A 15247-nucleotide genomic window follows, 5' to 3' on the forward strand; every position below is an offset into this window, starting at 1 on the left:
AGTTTATGTCGACGACAGTAATATTTTTTTTATTTATAAAACCATTTAGTATATTTTTTAATTCATCTGTAAAATATGAAATTATTGATGAAGGATTACGATAAATGGCAATTATGTTAAAATATTTATTATTTCCTTTCACTTCAATATTTAAAATGTTGACATTATTTCCATGATTTATTTATTTTACTCTAATTACGTCAAAATTGGTTGATATGAATATTGAAAGTCCATAATAATCTCCATAAATAAAGAAATACCTGGATTGCTGGTTTGGAAAAATAAAACATTTCAAGTTAATTCACTGTAAGAATTTATTCACTAATATGACTTAATGAATGACGCATTAAATTACATTTTTTGGAAAATGTGTTTCCACAATCTAAGCATGAGAATGGTTTCTCGCCGGTATGAGTTAACATGTGTGATTTTAGGGTACCTTTCTGGGAACATTTAAATTGGCACTCTGAGCATGAAAATGGTTTCTCACCAGTATGAGTTAACATGTGCCTTTTTAAAGTACCACTCTGAGAACATTTAAACTGGCATTCTAAGCATGAGAATGGTTTTTCACCGGTATGAGTTAACGTGTGTAATTTTAATTTATTCCTTTGTGAACATTTATATTCACACGTCGGGCATGAGAAAGGTTTTTCACCGGTATGAGTTAACATGTGGGATTTTAAATTAACTTTTCGATGACATTTAAATTGGCACTCTGAACATGCGAATGGTTTCTCACCAATATGAGTTAACAAATGTGATTTTAAATGACTTTTCTGAGAAAATTTAAATTGGCACTCTGAGCATGAGAATGGTTTATCACCGGTATGTGTTAACATGTGTCTTTTTAAAGTACCTTTATGAGAACACTTAAATTGACAATCTGAGCATGAAAATGGTTTCTCATTAGAATGGGTCAACATGTGCGATTTTAATTTACTTTTTTGAAAACATTTATAATCGCACGTCGGGCATGAGAATGGTTTTGCGCCGGTATGAGTTAACATGTGTGATTTTAAATTTACTTTCCGATGACATTTAAATTGGCACTCTGAGCATGAGAATGGTTTCTCACTGATGTGAGTTAACATGTGTGATTTTAAATGATTTTTCTGAGAACATTTGAATTGGCACTCTGAGCATGAGAACGGTCTTTCATTTGAATTGGTCAGCATGTGCGATTTTGATTGACTTTTTTGTAAACATTTATATTTGCACTTGTGGCATGATAATGGTTTCTCAACGGTATGAATTAAAATGTGCGATTCCAAACTACTCTTCTTTGGACCTTTATATTGACACTCGGAACAGGCAAAATATTTCTGATTTCTCTTTTGTAAACCTGAAACAAAAAAAAATAATGATTGAAAACTCTAAAATCTCAAAATTAACAAGAGAAAAATTAAAAGGAAAAAAAATATTTCTAGAATGAAGCGAGCTTCATTGAACAGTGAAAGAAGACAATGGCTAAAGAAACACGCTTAAAAAGGATAATTTTCAGTAGTTTGCTACTGAAGAGAATAGGTGTTATGCAGGCGTTATATAGGCGGCACTATACAGGGAATTAAATGCAATTCTTTCACAATCATTAGTTAGGAAGTGGAGACTATTCCAGGCTTTGTCAACAGATCAACAGGAAACATCACCATTTTGCCTAAATTTAAACATCCATATCCCTACGATTCTTCTATTTGCCAATTTTTCTTAAAGTAAATGGCTGAAACCTATATTGACGGAGATGAGATTCATCAGTCATGACCGCGTGCCTCTGAAAACCCAGGGTTGGACATCCACAAACTTCCATTGTCCTAATAGTTTTGATACATGCTATGAATAATACAATTCGCTGCCACCTTATTTGCATGTAGGCAATTATGAAATAGGAGTTTAAGTTATCTACATACCACCATCCAAAGTCTACAGACTTAATCTCAGAATAGATGATGTGGAAGGAAGAAACTCTGTTGGCTTATATATATAAGTCACTGCACAACTTTGCTCCGGAATATCTACGGGAGCTTTGCATTCCAGATGAACTAGCTGACATACGTCTTACGCTTAGATCATCTGCATCTACGTCGACAGGAAAAATTATTATACCTCTGCGCAAAGAGCACACTAAACGGTGAACGCGCATTTGCGGCGCAGGCCCTATGGCATGGAATGCTCTCCCAGCAAAGGTGCGAGGCTGTGAGAGTGGAGTGATGTTTCGGAAAAAACTTGAAACTCAACAATTTAATCGTTTTGCTTAAATTGCAAATTCAAAAAGTTAAAATTGAATTTATTACTTTATATAATCACTTAAAGCGCCCTTGAGGTATTCTTTTCTTTGCAGTTTCAATCTTGGGTATTGGTTTGCAGCAAAGTCCTGCATCTCGTCCTCCACTGGTCTTTACTCTCTGCAGCCCTCTTCAACTAGGTATATAAGGCATACATTAAATCCTCGCACACTTGCTCCAAATACTCCCGTCGGGGGCGCCCGCTGAAATTTGGCCCCTCAGCAATTGCCTCTATTATGTCACGCAGGAGACCCTCATGGCGTATAATGTGGCCGATCTATTGGGCTCGCCTCTCTGAGACAGTTTTGATTAGGTGCCTCCCTTCGACGATTCTGCTAAGAACCTCGTCATTAGCGATGTGGTCTCTCCAGGAAACTCCTAATATGTTTCTGTAGCACCACATCTCAAAGGCTTTTTGTTTTTTTTTATCTCTTTCGGTAAGGCACCATGTCTCACAACCGTACATCAATATGCTCCATACATAAGTCTTGGCAAGTTGCTTGCGGTATTATATTACGAAAATGGCTCTATATAAGTTATTCATAATAATAATAATGATACTTACTTGACCCAATTTCACTGTTACCAGAGGAATCCAAACGTTCTTGCTTAATGTCAGAATAAGCAATACCAATTTCTTTGTAAGTAATTTTATCGGTGGTTATCATAGGCTGGTCAATACTGGTCCCCGGTTCAGCCTTCACGGCAGCAACACCTGGCTCCTCGCTTTTGTAGAGATCTGGCACTTCTTCCCCAGTATGGAGAATATCTTCTTCTACATCGCCAGTCTCCGGTTCAGCCTTAATTTTAACTGAAGCAGTTTCCATAATTTTTCTTTCAAGAAAATATACTAAGTTAATATTTGTTCAATCTGTAGATATCCTGGAAATGACACTAATCATTTATATTAATAAAATCACAAATTTTAAAAGCTGTGCTCAAAGTAACGATACATTATTTTATTTTTCCATAAAAAACAAAACACATCACAAATCTTTGGGACTGAGTAGGTAGCAAATGACCCCACCTACTCCCCATTTTCGTATGTTCAACGTTCTGCCGAACACCCTGTATATATTTTTTTTAATTCGTTTATTTTTCCATAAATATATATATTATTTACATGGAAATATAGAAAAATATATCTTAATATTAAGCTATGACTTAAATTGGAAAAAATGCCCACAAAACTTCAGCGTCTGAGCGTAGGCCATTCCTTTTTTAATTATTAAAAAGTGAATAGCATATAAATATGGTATGTCATGACCACGAAAAGAAAAGAAAAACCAAATTAACATATGCTGATATTACGAAAACATGATTTATTTTTAATTTTCCCTTTTTTTAAAAAGAATGTGTATCTGTTCCTTCCGTGCTAATTAAACCTACTTTAAACTGTACCAGTGATTTAATGTTTTGTAGTTCCTTGGTTAGAAGATTGAAGGATCTTGGACCAACATGCAAGGAGTGCCTCTGTGCGAATTTAGTTCTGCATCCTGGAACTGACAGAACACTATCGGATCTATTACTAATACCATTTAACCTATTACTAAACAATTCCCTATTCAAGTAAACATATTTCAGAAACTAAAATAAATATAGTTAATAAATATAATTTCCTGTATACCCACGAACAGGCCATGCCTTTGTGGGATTTATATTCACTATTTTTACTGTTAATATGTATTTCATTGCTATGTAATTATCGTTTATTTTTTAAATACTCTGTTTAACCTCTTATGTATATTGTAAAAAAAAAAACTAAAAATATGATTATAAATAAGTTAATACTCGTTTTCTCTATTAATATTGTCTGGTTAGAAACTTTCACAGTTGAACGGAACGTTTGAAAAAATGGAAACCAAATAAAAAATATGTTTATATTTGAAGTACTAACTTTGTGGTTAAAGTTATTAAGTTACTAAGTTACGTAAACCTTGACAAAGAAGCTTGTTTGCTTTGAAACCGGTCGGTGAAAAATAAAAATTAGTGGTTAAGAACAAAGTTGTTTTATTTATTTTATTTAAAAAATATGTATTTAGAGAAAATAAAAAGAAATTAACACAACTGATTCGAGAAGTTTTCATTCAAGTCTACGTCCCAAGTAAATCTACGATAAACTAAGAAACAGCATAATAATTCCTATTGAAAACGCAACAAAGCCAAGTTAAACCAATCATATCCCTAGTATATTAATTCCTAAGAAAGTGGAGTCTTGAGAACAAAGAATTGATATCTGCGTTTATTCTGAGGTTAAAGGTTTTGTCTAGTCTGCCTAGCTAGGTACAACCTGTTTTAAGGCAGACATTTTTATGTAAAATAAACAAAAACATGACAACCTACCAGTTAATTTATTATACAGTGATATAATAATTAATTGTAAGTTTACTCAAGTGGAGCCGCAATCAATCACTGATTTTGCGACCAGAGGTGTGATTTTGAATCTTTTTCACCATTCTGCTTATGTTTGAACATCCATATTTCCTCAACTCTTCCATCTGTTGACTTTTGTGAGTCAACAACAAATGTAAATGCCTAGACTCCCATATTCCTTCTCAAAATGTTTTCCCTCTCTGTTGCAAAAAATTTGAAAATATAATTTGCTTTGCTTTACATGGAGAAATTATAACTTACTCTTTGCAATAATTTGTATGAAGAAATTTTGTTTAATCGTCCAATAATATTGTTATTTATATATTTATTGTCAAGGTGATAGAGACGCGCACGGCTTTGTGCTTGACAGTCGAGCCACAGACAAAATGTTATGTGAAATTTAATTCATAAACAAACAGAAGGCATAGATTTCTTTTTGGTTTATTTTGATGGCTACAGTTTTCGTTAAATATTTGTGGTACTTACATATTTTATTATTGAAAAAGGGTTGGACTTAAGGGCGTTCCTCACATATATTTTATAAAAGATTTTCGGAAAACAAGTACTGTATGTTAGTAGATGGTAAAATAAAGTACATGAAAAATACAAGCAGGTTTCTGAAAAAGAACATTAGAGTCGAAAATTTAAAATCACTTTTCAAAAATTAAAAATAGGTAAATTTACGAATTTCTTATTTAATAAAAATAATTTTAAAAAACACGTGACTTCTCATCATCAGTTTTTTAAATATATTTATAATTTAATAAATATTTTGAACAAAAAAGAAAAAAAAAATTTTGTAAAACATTCTCAATTTGCATTATTTTTATAAAATTTTCTGTTAGAAAAAGAATTTTAAAAAATATTACAGAGTATAAATGCAAGTACATTTTTTATTTAATTTATATTCTTGAGTCGCGACGCGCTGCCAGGAGCCTCTTTAAATAATATTTTTAAACACGACAATGCGGGTGATTTGATGTTTTGTTCTGGGATGTAATCGTTGATGTGCAAATACTTTTAAAAAGTAAATTATAATTGTACGTCTGTTCTGTCAACTATCCTACAATGTTTTATCCTTTTTGTGAATGAGTTTGTACTGTTCAGATTGTTTTCGGAAAGCGTGTAGTAAAGTTACATAATGAAAATAGCAAATAATTTATTTGTTTTAGATTATACTACTATAAAGATAATGCAAACAGTGTGTTGCGGCTGTTATTTAATTTTTTTTTCTTTTTTATTTAAATATTTATTAAATAAAATATATATAAAAAACTATTGTGAACACGTCATGTGTTTTTTTTATTTCTTAAAAGAAGAAATTCGTCAATTCACTTTTTTCAAATTTTTAAAACGTGATTTGAAATTTTCGACTTAAATATTCTTTTTTCTGAAACCTGCTGTGTTTTAATTTTTTTAATGATTTTTTTGCATACTTTATTACACTATTTACCAACATACAATACTTGTTCTCAGATTTTTTAAATAAAGTATATGTGAGGAACGCCCTAACACGTGAATAATAAATACATCAATTTTAATATTTTTGGACGATTTATAGAAGATTTTATATCCAAATTTCCCCAAAAAGTAAGTTACGATTCCAGTATATAAAAAAGAACAACACACCTCTTTAATAAGGCATTTGCTATTTACACATTCATTTGCTCATTACACATGAAATGTGATCTCATTCTGTTCCTTTAAGATCCTAGCAGTATTTCTACACTTTAAAAGGACACAACACGGCATAGTTGAATTTAAATCAGGAGTTGCGTACTGAGCGACGCCTACAAAGAAACTTATGGGCCAAAACGTAAACCAACTCATCTATGAGTAGTTAAGTCACCTTCTGTTAAATGTGCGTATGCGGTTTCTGAACTATTCTTAATTTCATGCGCGTATCTTTGTTTGGCCAAAATAATTATATTTAGAATAATTTATTTTCATAATTATCATTTTAGACTTAAATGAAGAAAAAAATGGAAAAAACATGTTTGTCTCTTTTATACAGGAAAAAGAAGTTATACTGTTATTAAAGATGTATACATGAAAGGGTGTCTATTTTATTAAGTTATACTCTTTTTAAATAATCATCCAAATAGAACGAAAATTTTGACGAAAACAATAATCGACAATATTAAATTAATTTATCATATTTTACTTCTAGCTATAAATTCTATGACTGTTTATGGTTTTTCAACCACATAACATTTTATCTGTGGTACTGCTGTCAAGCAGTGCGCGCCTTGCCTGTTGGATATAAATACTTTAATTACAATATTATTGGACTATTAAACGAAGTTTCTTCATACAAACCGCCGCAAAAAGTAAGTAACTATGACGCATAGTTATGCGGAGTCCGCAATTTTGAAAAATGAAATCCGTGTTAACGGATGCAGTGAAGTGAATTCTATGATCTGCAAAAAACGGCTAGGCCGCTTTCATAAAATAAACTGTAATAATCACCGTCTGAAAATAGTGTTGATCACGAAAACGATATTTGTAAATTTGCAGAAAACACTGACAGCGCTATAGTCCTTAAAATTAGCTTGATTAGAATGACTGTTGTCAGCAAAAGTGACGACAACTTTGTAGTAACGTCTAAGGAGTGATTTATATTGACACACAAAAAATCATTCGTATCTGGCGTGTTAATTTATTTGTTTAATACAATGCTTGATACATACCTGCATTTTTAATACCTGCGAAGGCATTTGAATGGTTGATATATCATTTCACAATCCCCAATTAGAACCATTCATATCAAACTTACAACATGGATTTCGGTCTGGGCGTTCAACCAATACAAATTTAATGGTGTTTACAAATTTTGGCACTAAGTCACTCGACAAAGGTGATCAAGTAGACTGTCCGTTTAACGATTTTTCCAAAGCGTTTGATAAGGTGGATTACCAACTTTTGCTTTTGAAACTTCAGAGGATTGGCTTTAGTGACATTCTTCTGAAGCTATTCACAAATTATCTTACAGATCGTAAGCAATATACGGACTGTATCAATTTGAAACATTTAATACCTCTTCAGGAGTTCCTCGAGGTTCTAATTTGGGACCAATGTTATTTATAATCTTTATAAATGATATCGGTTATGTCATAAAAATTTGTGATTTTCGCTTATTTGCTGACGGCCTAAAAATGTTTTGTGAAATACTGACTTCTTCAGATTGAATTCATTTCAACAGAGAGGGAAAAATTTTTGAGAAGGGAATATGGAAGTCTAGGCATTTACAGGGCTTATGACCTGTCATTGGCTGGTTTAAGTGGCCACTTTACACACTGTGTAACATTCACCATTCTGCCCATGTTTGAACATCCACACTTCCTCAACTCTTCCATCTGTTGACTTTTGTGAAGTAAAAGAGCTGAAACCTTTATCACTGCAAGCCTGCAGCATTTGTCTGCAAGCATTTGGACATAATCAAACATTGTTCTTCAGATTGTATTAAACTTCGTTGTGACATTTAAAATATATTTCAATGGAGCAAACAAAACGAATTATTCCTCAATGTCTCCAAATGTTTTGTAATGGCATAAACAAGAGCATCCAAAACAATATACTATCGTTATATCATGGACGGAGTGAGGCTTGAAAGGGCTTCAACGTCCAGAGATCTCGGGGTGTTGTTTGACACTCGGTTATCTTTAATCTTCAAATTAACAAATTACAACAGGGATGGAGAATACCTTAAATAAGGGAATATGGAAGTCTAGGCATTTACAGGGCTTATGACCTGTCATTGGCTGATTTAAGTAGCCACTTTACACACTGTGTAACATTCACTATTTTGCCTATGTTTGAATATCCATATTTCTTGAATTCTTCCATTTGTTGATTTTAGTGAAGTTAAAGAGCTGAAACCTTTATTGTTGTGAAGAGATTCATCTGACTGAATTATTTCACATACTAGGCAACGCCTGAAACTGATTTTCAATTTTTAAACTTCTTCTTTGACCAGTTGGTTTCATTACAATATTTGAGTTGGCCAAATGTTCCATATTCCCTTATTTAAGGTATACTCCATCCCTGTTGTAATTTGTTAATCTTAATGACTCCCGAGGGGGTGAAATCCAGTCTTTTGTCTACGAACATTTCGACAAACTCAAATATTGTAATCTTCATATAGTTAATCTATGTTATAACTCCCTTAAAATGCTTGGTCTTGTTCTTAGAAATGCCAAGATCTTTTCTAACACTCAGATTATGAGGACATTGTATAATTCCTTGGTAAGAAGTCGCTTGGAGTTTAGTACCATTATTTGGTCACCATACTCATATCCTCAGCTCGATACTCTTTGATAGTGGAGTGAGTGCAGAAAAAAAAATCTGCTCTCTCTGTATCTGTAAAAGAGTGTGGAATTATCCTTGAGTCTTCCCAACCGACTTTTTACTGGGGATGCTAGGCTATCAGTCATTATGGAGGAGGAGGGACTTTCATTTGGGTGTTCACTTTTTCCAGGTGATCGGTGGTCGCATACATAACTCAGAAATTCTGATGGATGAAGTTCTGTTCGTACCTGATAACTATCAGGTACGTACTCAAATTAAAATCATGCTAAAATCACTTCTCTAGTACATGACAGTAAAAATTTTAGTGTCTTTGAATTTCATACAGTTTTAACCATCGTAAAAAAGAGGATTGGAAATTCGATCAACTGAGAGCTGAAATTAGATGTGTATTATTTTAATAGATTGTCTATTACAGAAAAATTCTTCTTTCTTCTTGCGAAAGTGTGTCTAAGTGGGGGAATTAATTTTTTCCATAAACAACATTACGCGGCGATATCACGAATGCGCGTGGCGAAAGTAGGGCATAGTGGGGGAATTATTGAACCCAGTCCGATGTTTTCAAATATGATTCTACGCTCCTTTTTGGACTATTCTTAATTCTATGATATACATATTCATAGTTTATGTAATTTTGCCATGTTTATTTTTCAGACCAATCAAAGAATTACTTTGTTTACATTCTTAAAGAAAAATTATGGAAATCGCTTCAGAAAATATTAAGGCTGAACCGGAGACGGGCGATGTAGAAGGAGATGTTCTCCATAGTGGGGAAGGGGCGCCATGTCCCTATGTAAGCGAGGAGCCAGGTGTTGCTACCGTGAAGGCTGAACCGGGGACCAGTACTGACCAGCCTGGGATAACCAGTGATATAATTATCTTCACGGAGATTGATGTTGACTATCCTGACATTAAACAGGAATGTTTGGATTCCTCTCCTTACAACGATGCTGCCCCAAGTAAGTGATACATCCTTTTACGTCATCTGCCAAATATTTTTTACATGAAATGAACGTGGCAGCTGAGTTATATTATTCCTGCCCTGAATCGAACACCATGGAAGTTTGTGGAAGTCACAGCCGTGGGTTTCTAAGAGGCACTCGGTCATGACTGATGAATCTCACACACCGCAATAAAGATTGTGGCTTTTATCTTCTCATAAACCACCAGATAAAATGATTGAAGGAATATTGTTGTTTAAATATGTACAGAATAGTGGAGTTCACGCTGAGTGTAACGTGGATCTTTAAACCAGTAATTAGAAGCTCTTTGGATGCCTAGACTTTCATTTTATCTTATCTAAAATATCTTCTATGTCTTGTTATTTGCGGCAGAGAGGGAAAAAAAATTGAGAGGGGAATACGGAAGTTTAAGCATTTACTGGACGTATGACCCGTCATTCACCATTCTGCCCATGTTAAAACATCGTCATTTCCACAACTCTTCTTCTCGTAAACTTTAGTGATCTTAAAGATGAAACCTCTATCACGTAGGTGAGATTTATCTGGCTGAATCATTTAACCTACTAGGCAATAATTTTTTCAATGTTGATGCTTCTAATACCAGTTAGTTTATTCAAAAGTATTATAATTATATTCAAATGTTTGCAGACATGCTGTATTTCCTCCCTAGGATTCTTTCAATACGAGTACTTTAACTCTTGTGTGGCTGTGATATCACACTGGTCGACATAGGACACAAGACTTGATATATCTCTCTTATTTTTTAAATGATGAATTCGTATTTTTTGTTATCTTCGATCTTGAGATCGCTACGGAAGGCGATTAACCCGCCGCCGCGTTGCTTACAGTTATAATAAAAATTTGCCATTTTTCTCCGTCCGTTTTCTAATGCAGCTCGTTTTGTTTTAGAAATACTTCATTTTGAATCCTTTTTTCCCTTGATTATGGGATGTAAAAATTTTAATTTGTAATTATTGTTTTTGTTTCAGGTTTACAAGACGGCCAGAAATATTTTTCCTGTTCAGAGTGTCAATATGAATGTCCAAAGAAGTTGAATTTTATATCGCACATGTTGACTCATACTGGTGAAAAACCAGTCCCATGCTCGGAGTGCCAATTTAAATGTTCTACAAAAGAAAATATAAAATTACACATGTTGACACATAGCAGTGAAAAACCATTCTCATGTTCAAAGTGCCAATTTAAATGCTCTCGGAGAGGTACATTAAAAAGACACATGTTTACTCATACCGGTGAGAAACCATTCTCATGCTCAGAGTGCGAATTCGCATGTTCTTTAGTAGTTAATTTGAAAAGACACATGTTGACTCATACCGGTGAGAAACCATTCATATGCTCAGAATGCACGTTTAAATGTTCTCGGAGTGGTACTTTAAAAAGTCACACATTAACTCATACCGGTGAGAAACCATTCTCATGCTCAGAATGCACGTTTAAATGTTCTCGGATTGATTCTTTAAAAAGTCACAAATTAACTCATACCAGTGAGAAACCATTATTATGCTTAGAATGTCCGTTTAAATGTTCTCGGATTGCTTCTTTAAAAAGACACATGCTTACTCATACCGGTGAGAAACCATTTTCATGTTCAGAATGCAAGTTTAAATGTGCTCAGAATTCTACTTTAAAACGTCACGTGTTAACTCATTCCAATGAGAAACCATTCTCATGCCTGGAGTGCGAATTCGCAGGTTCTTCAAAAATTAATTTTAAAAAACACATGTTAACTCATACCGGTGAGAAACCATTCTCATGCTCAAAGTGCGAATTCGCATGTTCTTTAGAAGTTGATTTGAAAAGTCACATGTTTGCTCATACCGGTGAGAAACGATTTTCATGCTCAGAATGCACATTTAAATGTTCTCGGATTGGTTCTTTAAAAAGACACATGTTAACTCATAGCGGTGAGAAACCATACTCATGCTCAGAGTGCAAATTCGTATGTTCTTTAGAAGTTAATTTGAAAAGACACATGTTAACTCATACCGGTGAGAAACCATTCTCATGCTCAAAATGCACGTTCAAATGTTCTCAGAGTGGTTCTTTAAGAAGACACATGTTAACTCATAACTGACTACAGCAAAGCCTTTGACAAAGTTGACCATTCAGTCTTAACACGCAAACTTTTGGCTATAGGTATACATGGTGATCTTCTGCGCTGGCTGATATCATATATTAGTAATCGATGTCAATCGGTAGTAATTGGTGGGTATAAATCTGACTGGGCAGAAATCTCCTCTGGTGTTCCCCAGGGAAGTCTACTCGGTCCCCTATTATTTCTTATATATATAAATGACATTGATGTTTGCTTTCGTTATTCAAAATTTCTTCTTTATGCCGATGATATGAAAATATACGCTAAAGTTAAATCTCAAGAAGATTGCCTAATGATTCAAGACGATCTTAATCGTCTAACTGACTATTGTATTGAAAATAAACTGTTTTTGAATATAAATAAATGTGTCTGTATTACATTCACAAGGAAAAGAAAAATTCTTAATTTTGATTACAAACTAAACAATAATGTACTAATGAGAAAGCACGAAATTAAAGATCTTGGGATTGTTTTAGACTCAAAACTACTTTTTGAATCGCATATCAATAAAATTACCTCCAAAGCATTGAGCATGTTAGGTTTCATAATTCGAATGAGTAAACACTTTAATAATCCAAAGGCCCTTATTTCATTATATTATACATTTGTCAGAAGCCATTTGGAATACGCCTCTCAGATATGGAATCCCCAGTATGCCATATATATAAGTAGAATAGAAAATATTCAAAACAAATTTATAAAGTACCTTAAATACAAAACCGGTATTTCTTATGTATCTACTCTCACTGTCTCCACCTTCCATGGAATCATTTCTCTACAATACCGCAGAGTGTGTGCGGACCAACTACTGCTTTACAAAATTGTGACAGGAATGGTTGACTGTACAGAGCTGCTTGGTTTAATAACAATACATGTGCCAGTCAGGATTTGTAGACGGTACCACCTGTTTCATGTACCAACAAGTAAAACATCGTATGTTAAAAATGCTTTTTTTCGTAGGACTTTTTTAATGTACAATACAAAATTTAAAAATATAGATTATACAAACATCACTCTGTCAGATTTAAAATTTACACTAAAAATGTATTATGTAACTTAGTAGACATTATAATAATAAATATGTACATCTCCCCCCCCCCCCCTCCTTATCCTATCTTCAAGCATTTTTGTCCTTATCCCGCCCAATTTACAGTAACTTAATGTTCTTAAAATTAATATTTAAAATATCTTTGATTATTGAGTACTTGAAAATAACATTTTTATATGTATAAATTGTATGTATTTATTTGATATGTAATATATATATTCTTTACTAACTTTGTATACTATGTGGAAATCTGTTATTGGTTCTGAGTTTATACACTATATCTCTTTGTTTACTAAAAATATGTATGTAGAACTGTTGATTTCCCTAATAAAATAAAAATAAAAATAAATAAAATACGGGTAAGAAACCATTTTCATGCTCAGAATGCACGTTTGAATGTTCTCAGAGTAGTAGTCTAAAAAGTCACATGTTAACTCATCCCAATGAGAAACCATTCTCATGCCCTGAGTGCAAATTCGCATGTTCTATAAGAGTTAATATGAAAAGACATTCGTTAACTCATTCCCATGAGAAACGATTGTCTTGCTCAGTGTGCAAATTCAAATGTAATCGGAACAGTTATTTAAAATTACACGTGTTAACTCATACCGGTGACAAACCATTTTCATGCTCAGAATGCAAATTCTCATGTTCTTTAAAAGTTAATTTGAATAGACACATGTTAACTCATGCCGATGAGAATTCATTCTCATGTTCGGATTGCAAGAAAATGTTTTCCGAGAAAGGGGATTTAATTTGTCATTCATTACATCACATTGGTGAGAAAGTTCTCACTGTTAAATTACTAAAAATCAATACTTTACCAAATCTGGAATGTATCCGTGATCCCTAACGTTTTTTTCGTATGACCACTGAAGTACAATATATTAAAATAAAATAAAATCACTTTGTTTTTATGTACCACTTATATATTTTTTATAATTTGACAACCAACTAGTTTCGGCAATACTATGCCTTCTTCAGGGTTAATTACAAACTAACATAACATTTATAATTTTTTCACAGTGAGGGTAGAGTGGGCGTGGCTACGGGGGTAGAGAATGGGAATTTAAAATGGGGCTTTTACTAAGATTTATTTGATTACTAACAAAATTTAAATTTTTATTTACAGCCTTTCTCATCTCCAATATTTCAAAATAAACTTTTAAATCAGTTTACAAATTTAATCAGACAAGAAAAATAATGAACATTCAACAATGTTTTTAGTACGTCAAAATGTTTGCAGACTGACTGGATATCCTCACTAGGTGGTTATTTAGATCTTAATTTGTTGCAACGGAGGGTAAAAACAGATTTGAGAAGAGAATATGGAAATCTAGGCATTTACAAGGCCTTTGACCTGTCATTGGCTAGTTAAAGTGGTCACTGTTTACACTGTGGAACATTGACCCCTTTCTGTCCATGTTTAAACATCCACATTTCCCTAACTCTTTCATCTGTCGACTTTAGTTGCATTTTATTTTTATCAAACAAAGAAAACATAGATAAACTAACTGTATTACAAAATAAAGCCTTTAGAATCATTTTGAAAAAAAAACAGATACACGAGGGTAAAGTCGATGGTAAATGAAATGAAATTATTAACATATAAACAAAGAATATTTTACAATACAATGATATTTGTTCATAAAATTATAAACTCTAATAAAAAAAACAGAATTTTCGAAAAAAATTGATCGGAACCAGCATGAACACGATCACAATACTAGAGAAAAGAACAAAATTAGACTTCCATTTAGGAAAAAGGCAAAGTCACAAAATTCCATTTTATTTAAAGCAATTAAAAAGTATTACGAAATGGAAAAAAATATTTATGAAGAAAAAAACATGAAAATTTAAAATAATGGTCAAGACATATGTGATAAACAATTTATAATTTAAATATATTTGCAATGTTATTATTAGAACACACATAACAATATGTATGATATGTGTGCCCTACTTTAAGATTTAAATAAAATAAAAATTTAAAAAATAAAAAAGTAATTGAAAATATAAAATCTTATTACATAAATTGAGACCCAGTGTGTCCCATACGACATGTCTTATGGATATTATCCTCGGCTCTACCCGACCGAGTTTCTCCAGGGTATGCTCGGCTACAACAGTTTAGAGACTAGAAGGAATGTGTATTTGACTA

General features: G+C 32.9%; 2 long non-coding RNA genes across 6 annotated transcripts; one reads left to right on the plus strand and one right to left on the minus strand.

Annotated features, from left to right (window-relative positions):
* Positions 1–296: 296 nt before the first annotated feature.
* Positions 297–5030, minus strand: LOC148271210 (uncharacterized). Of its 4 annotated transcripts, none has more exons than XR_015825167.1 (3): positions 4917–5030; positions 2848–3164; positions 297–1345 (listed from the first exon to the last, which is right to left on the minus strand). It is a non-coding gene; the product is annotated as an uncharacterized LOC148271210 (long non-coding RNA). The 4 variants fall into 4 exon arrangements; XR_015825168.1 differs by having other exon boundaries at positions 2848–3778; positions 4917–5025; XR_015825166.1 differs by having other exon boundaries at positions 4626–5022.
* Positions 5031–6877: 1847 nt separating this feature from the next.
* LOC148271211 (uncharacterized) lies at positions 6878–11325 on the plus strand. Of its 2 annotated transcripts, XR_015825170.1 has the most exons (4): positions 6878–6985; positions 9133–9204; positions 9615–9919; positions 10912–11325. It is a non-coding gene; the product is annotated as an uncharacterized LOC148271211 (long non-coding RNA). The 2 variants fall into 2 exon arrangements; XR_015825171.1 differs by lacking the exon at positions 9133–9204 and having other exon boundaries at positions 6887–6985.
* Positions 11326–15247: the final 3922 nt, after the last annotated feature.

The sequence above is a fragment of the Micrasema longulum genome, unplaced genomic scaffold (assembly GCF_059751315.1).
Source record: "Micrasema longulum isolate JH-2025_06_02 unplaced genomic scaffold, ASM5975131v1 h1tg003028l, whole genome shotgun sequence".
Lineage (NCBI taxonomy): Eukaryota > Metazoa > Arthropoda > Insecta > Trichoptera > Brachycentridae > Micrasema > Micrasema longulum.